We start from the raw sequence: 6754 nt of genomic DNA on the forward strand, positions 1-6754 counted from the left end.
AGCCCATGCCCAAAATCAAACGCGGTTCCCTCAAGAGGTCTATGCCCAAATCTTCCGTTGTTTCGTGGGAGCTTGGAAAAAGCTGACAGGTGAGGGAGAGGCTCAAGCCTCGCTCAGTAATATTCATCAGGGCCCCACAGAACCTTTTGTGGACTTTGTAGCCAAAATGCAAACTGCAGCCGAGAGAATTTTCTCAGATCCAGGGGTGGCAGAGACTGTAGTTAAACAAATGATATTTGAACAGTGCAATAAAGAATGTAAAGTTATTTTAGCACAAAACAGAGGAAAACAGCTGACGGACTGGGTTCGGCTTTGCAGAGATGCTGGCAGCCCGTTAACTAATGCAGGTCTAGCTGCCATGCTAGCCAACTCCTTGCAAGTGTCTGCAAAGAAATCTAAAGAACTAGAAATGAAGCCCAGAGGATGTTATCATTGTGGCCAGCTGGGACATATTAAGAGGAACTGTCCCAATAAAGGTCAACCACCTGCCACTCCACAGTTTGGTAGACCATATGCAGCAACCAGGCTATGTGGCCGTTGCCACAAGGGACCTCATCGCGCAGAAGACTGTAGGTCAGCCTTCGATGCGCAAGGTGTGCGCCTTTCTGGCCGTCCTGAACAGGACCCAAAAAACGGGCAGGGGGGGTCCACCCTTTCGGTGGGCCCCCCTGCATGCCATCCGGCGACACGAAGCCCGCCCAAATTCGCGCATCCCCTGGGTCAGCGGGACTGGACCTCTGTGCCACCTCCAGACTCGTACTGACCCCCTCCATGGGTGTCCAGTTGGTAGGGACCTCCTTTAAAGGGCCCTTGCCAGCAAAGACTGTTGGGCTCATAATAGGGAGAGCATCCACAGCCCTAAAGGGACTAAGTGTCATACCAGGTGTTGTGGATTCAGATTTCACAGGTTACGTCCAGATTATGGTACAATCTCAGCAAGGTACGCTGGTCATTGCAAAAGGTGACAAGCTGGCACAGCTCTTGCTCCTACCCAGCTTGCATACACTCTTTCAGAGTAGACCCAGACAGAGAGGAGATAAGGGATTTGGGTCTTCAGGAGAAGTTTTTGAGGGCTTCCATATGTCTCTGGAGTCTCGACCCATGCTGACTATCAAGGTACAAGGCAGATCTTTCCTAGGCCTGCTAGATACCGGGGCCGATCGGTCGATTATAAGACAACAGGACTGGCCCTCCACCTGGCCGACGTGCAAGGTGGAAGATACCATCAGAGGAATAGGCCAGGTTTCGGCACCCATGCTGAGTGCCGCTGCCCTTCATTGGGCAGACGAAGAAGGACACCAAGGTAGTTTTCAGCCATATGTATTGGCCCTGCCTGTTTCCCTGTGGGGAAGAGACGTTCTTACCCAGATGGACGTTACCTTGACCAGTGGTTGCTCCCCAACCTCTAAGCGATTGTTAAAAGGAATGGGATATGTCCCTGGCAAAGGCTTAGGAGCCTCGTTACAGGGACGTGTAGAGCCCATACAAGCTACCTCCAACATTGTCAAGCAAGGCCTGGGTTTTTCCTGGGGGCCACTGAGGGAATGTTCCCACCCACACCCATAAAGCTAAAATGGAAGACCAAATCTCCGGTTTGGGTGCCTCAGTGGCCCTTATCACGGGAAAAGCTCTCCGCATTACACACTCTGGTGTCAGATCAGCTAAGAGAGGGCCACCTCATTCCCTCCACATCACCTTGGAACACCCCTATTTTTGTTATAAAGAAAAAATCAGGCAAGTGGAGGTTGCTGCACGATTTAAGAGCCATCAATAATTGCATGGAGCCTTTAGGGCCCGTTCAGATGGGGTTGCCCCTCCTTTCGGCCCTGCCAGAGCGTTGGCCTGTTATCATCTTAGATATCAAAGACTGTTTCTTTTCTATCCCACTTCACACAGAGGATACCCAAAAATTTGCTTTTACTGTGCCCTCTCTAAACCAAGAGGAGCCCTGTCACCGCTTTGAGTGGACGGTCCTGCCCCAGGGCATGACCAACAGCCCTACCATGTGTCAGTTGTATGTCGCTGCACAGTTGGCCGATACCCGGCAGCAATTCCCCAAAGTAAGGATCCTTCATTACATGGATGATATCTTGCTGACTCATGAAAGCCCAGATCTCCTTAACGCTGCACTATCACATTTGGTTCTTGCACTTAGAGAGGTCAATCTTGAAATAGCCCCAGAGAAGATCCAGATGACCGAGATTGTCACCTTCCTGGGAGCAAAACTTACGTCTACTCAAGTCTCCCCCCAAAAGGTGTCTCTCAGGTTATGTTCTAGTTTGTTAATGCTGCAGAATGCAAAACACCAGAGATGGATAGGCTTTTATAAAACGGGGGTTTATTTCGCTACACAGTTACAGTCTTAAGGCCACAAAACGTCCAAGGTAACACATCAGCAATCGGGTACCTTCACTGGAAGATGGCCAATGGCGTCCGGAAAACCTCTGTTAGCTGGGAAGGCATGTGGCTGGCGTCTGCTCCAAAGTTCTGGTTTCAAAATGGCTTTCTCCCAGGACGTTCCTCTCTAGCAAGCTTGCTCTTCTTCAAAACGTCACTCACAGCTGCACTCCGTTCCGTCTCTTTGAGTCAGCATGTTTTATATGGCTCCACTGATCAAGGCCCACCCTGAATGGGTGGAGTCACACCTCCATAGGAGTATCCCACCGAAGTCACCACCCACAGCTGGGTGGGGCACATTCCAAGCAAATCTAACCAGCACCAAAACGTCTGTCCCACAAGACCACAAAAATAATGGCATTTGGGGGACACAATATATTCAAACCGGCACATTCCACCCCCTGGACCCCAAAATGACATTATCTTTCCAAATACAAAATACATTCATTTCATCACAATATCACAAAAACTTAAATCCTTTCAGTAACAAAAGTTAAGTACAAAATCCCATCAAAATCAATTATAGGCATGGCCAGTCCTAAGGCATAATTTTTCTTTAGCTGTGGATCTGTGAACTTAGAACAAGTTATGTGCTTCCAATATACAAAGAACAGACATTCATAGGATAAACATTTCCATTGCCATAAGGAGAAACAGTAAGGAAAACAGGGTTAACAGGACCAAAACAGTTCCTAAAACCTGCAGGACAAACTCCATTAGATTTCAAAGTCTGAGAGTCATTTACAGAACGACGTTGCATCCTTGGGGCTTGAGAGAGCGGGAGTCTAACCCTTCCCAAGGACCTTTTCAGCAGCCCTTTCCTCTCCAAACGCTTAGGTGAGTGCTCCAACATACCCACACATTGGGGAGACCACCTTCTCGGCCCCACCCTCCTCAAACATCGGGGCTGCTCCCGGATTCCCTTCCATCTCTGGGGCACACGCTCAACCCCTTCAGAACAGTGTGGTGGCAGCCAGGCTCTCCCCAATTCCCTGGGAATGTGCTCCACCCTCTTTGGGACCTCGGGTGGCAAAACTCTTCCAGAGCATCGAGGTGGAATGCCCACCCTCGACCTCCGGGGCAAACTCACCCTTTCCATGCGTGTAGGCTGCTCCGCTCTCCCAGCCCAAGGCCTCTTGACTCCAGACCTCAACCTCCATGGCTCTGTGTTTGAAGAAATTTTTCCTGCAATTTGTTCCTTGTCTGTCTCCTCCAGTCCAGACTGGCAGCGGCTCTGTCTATAAAGTTCTCGCAAAAATTCTGTTGGCTTTGCATGAAGCACACAGGGGTCAAAGCCATCAGACAACAGGAGTTTCCACAAATCCTTTCTGGATAATTCCATCTCCAATCTTGGCTTGTACTGAAATGGCGGCTGGGTTCCATGTTCAGTTACATCCTCACGTTGGGCTGTAGCTTCTGGGATTCCACCCCCTGGGAGCTCGTAATTTTCAGCTTCTGGTCTCTTTGAACCCAAGAGTTTAGTTCTAAGTTTATCTCTTTCTGCTCGCATTTTACTATAAGCTGCAAGGAGAAGCCAGGTTACGTCCTCCACACGTAGTCTGGAGATCTCCTCAGCTAAGTACTCCAGGTTGTCACTTTTAAATTCTTCCTTCCATCTGACACCAGGACTCAATTTTGCCAAATTCTCTGCCACTTTAAAACAAGGATCGCCTTTCTTCCAGTTTACAACATATTCATCATTTCTGCTCAAGTCCTCATCAGAAGTATCTTTAGAGTCCATATTTCCACAAACAGTCTCTTTAAAGCAGTTTTGGCCTTTTCTATCAAGCTCCTCACAATTCTTCCAGAAACTCCCCATTATCCATTTAAAAAGCTGTTCCAACATGTTTGGTATTTGCAAACTCAGCAGCAAAAGCACCCCACTCTCGGTACCAAAATCTGTTCTAGTTTGTTAATGCTGCAGAATGCAAAACACCAGAGATGGATAGGCTTTTATAAAACGGGGGTTTATTTCGCTACACAGTTACAGTCTTAAGGCCACAAAACGTCCAAGGTAACACATCAGCAATCGGGTACCTTCACTGGAAGATGGCCAATGGCGTCCGGAAAACCTCTGTTAGCTGGGAAGGCATGTGGCTGGCGTCTGCTCCAAAGTTCTGGTTTCAAAATGGCTTTCTCCCAGGACGTTCCTCTCTAGCAAGCTTGCTCTTCTTCAAAACGTCACTCACAGCTGCACTCCGTTCCGTCTCTTTGAGTCAGCATGTTTTATATGGCTCCACTGATCAAGGCCCACCCTGAATGGGTGGAGTCACACCTCCATAGGAGTATCCCACCGAAGTCACCACCCACAGCTGGGTGGGGCACATTCCAAGCAAATCTAACCAGCACCAAAACGTCTGTCCCACAAGACCACAAAAATAATGGCATTTGGGGGACACAATATATTCAAACCGGCACAGGTTAGATAAACTGAACACCCTCAATGACTTACAAAAACTCATGGGAGACATAAATTGGGTTCGCCCATATCTGAAGTTACCCAATGCCGAATTAAGACCCTTGTTTGACTTGCTTAAAGGGGATCCGGACTTAGCTTCGCCCCGGTCCTTCACCCCTGAAGCAAGACAAGCACTATGCCAAGTAGAACAGGCACTCAGTAGTGCCACGTTAAAAAGAATAAACCCTGATAAGCCTTTCGAAGCTTGCCTGCTGCCGACGGTGTCACAGCCCACGGCGGTGCTGTGGCAACAGGGGCCATTACTCTGGATCCACCCCGGAGTTTCTCCAAAAAAGATCTTAGAGCATTACCCTACCGCAGTTGCAGATCTGGCCCTGGAGGCCATCAAGAAGGCCATCCAACACCTTGGCCAACCACCAAAAAACCTTAGAGTACCCTACTCTCTCCCACAAATTGAGGTGCTTACCGGATGCATAGATCAATGGGCTGTTCTCCGATGCACCTTTTCGGGATGTATTAATAACCAATATCCCAAAGACCCCCTCTTACAGTTTGTCACCCAACATCCGGTAATCTTTCCCAAAGTGACTTCGTCTAGGCCACTAGCGAACGCCCTCACCGTGTACACGGATGGCTCCAGCTCCGGCACAGGGGCGTATTGTGTGGAAGGGGACACTCCCAAAACAGTGTTTTTTCAACCACAAAAACCGCAGTGGGTTGAATTGCAGGTTACTATTACAGTCCTGAGAGAGTTTCCTGGCCCCCTGAATATTGTCTCTGATTCCCTTTATGTCGTAAATGCTCTACAAATCCTAGAAACTGTGGGCATTATAAAATGCTCCTCCACTGTAAGCACATTCTTTCTCGAGCTGCAAAAGACGATTCATACTAGGCAACATCCCTTTTACACAACTCACATTAGGGCCCATACAGGCCTACCTGGTCCCGTGGCCCAAGGAAATCACATAGTAGATGTGGCCACTCGACAGCCACACGTCTTCCCCGTGCTGACACCATATCAGCAAGCCCGAGAGTTCCACGCCAAATTTCATATCAATGCAGGTACCCTGGCTAAGCGGTTTAGTATACCGCGAGCGGCCGCTAGAGACATAGTCCGAGCTTGTGGAAATTGTGTTACTCAGCAGCATATCCCATCTGTGGGAGTTAACCCTAGAGGTCTCGTCCCAGGAGACATTTGGCAAATGGATGTCACTCATCATTCAGAGTACGGAAAAATCAAATACCTGCATGTGTCAGTAGACACATGTTCTCAAATATTATTTGCCTCTGCTGAGACAGGAGAAAAAGTCCACCAAGTCATTGCACACTGCCTTGCCGCTTGGGCAGCGTGGGGCAAGCCAAAAATGTTAAAGACAGATAACGGACCTGCTTATACCAGTAAAACTTTCCAAAAATTTTGTGATAATATGGGAGTACAATTGAAGCATGGAATCCCTTACAACCCTCAAGGACAAGGTATCATTGAAAGAGCACACAGGTCTCTGAAAGACTTGCTCAAAAAACAGAAAGAGGGGATAGGTCACGGCCTATCCCCAAAGGCTCAACTGTCTGTAGCCTTATTCACGTATAATTTCTTAAATGAAAATTCACAGGGCATGACACCTGCCCTTCAGCACACCACCCCGAGTCCTCCACATAGAGGTCTAGTCCGATGGAAGGATGTCCTGTCAGGACAGTGGCAAGGCCCTGACCCCGTGCTCAGCTGGGCCAGAGGCTCTGTTTGTGTCTTCCCACAGGAACCAGGACGTCAACCGGTGTGGGTTCCGGAGAGATTGGTGAGAACCGTATCAACGCCCAAGAGCGCTGAGAGGCTGCAGCCTGACCAATTGGGGAACCCCCAACATGACACAAGAGACCCAACCTTCAACGCTGGTGACGACCAGCAAGATGACCAGCAAGATGATGAGAATGATCCTG

The 6754-nt window shown here is 48.9% G+C and overlaps 1 long non-coding RNA gene across 1 annotated transcript; it reads left to right on the plus strand.

Annotated features, from left to right (window-relative positions):
- The first annotated feature begins 2204 nt into the window (after nt 1–2204).
- LOC119524713 lies at nt 2205–4935 on the plus strand. The gene is made up of 2 exons (XR_005214869.1): nt 2205–2266; nt 4818–4935. It is a non-coding gene; the product is annotated as an uncharacterized LOC119524713 (long non-coding RNA).
- Nucleotides 4936–6754: the final 1819 nt, after the last annotated feature.

The sequence above is a fragment of the Choloepus didactylus genome (assembly GCF_015220235.1).
Source record: "Choloepus didactylus isolate mChoDid1 chromosome 11 unlocalized genomic scaffold, mChoDid1.pri SUPER_11_unloc4, whole genome shotgun sequence".
NCBI classification, from domain to species: domain Eukaryota; kingdom Metazoa; phylum Chordata; class Mammalia; order Pilosa; family Megalonychidae; genus Choloepus; species Choloepus didactylus.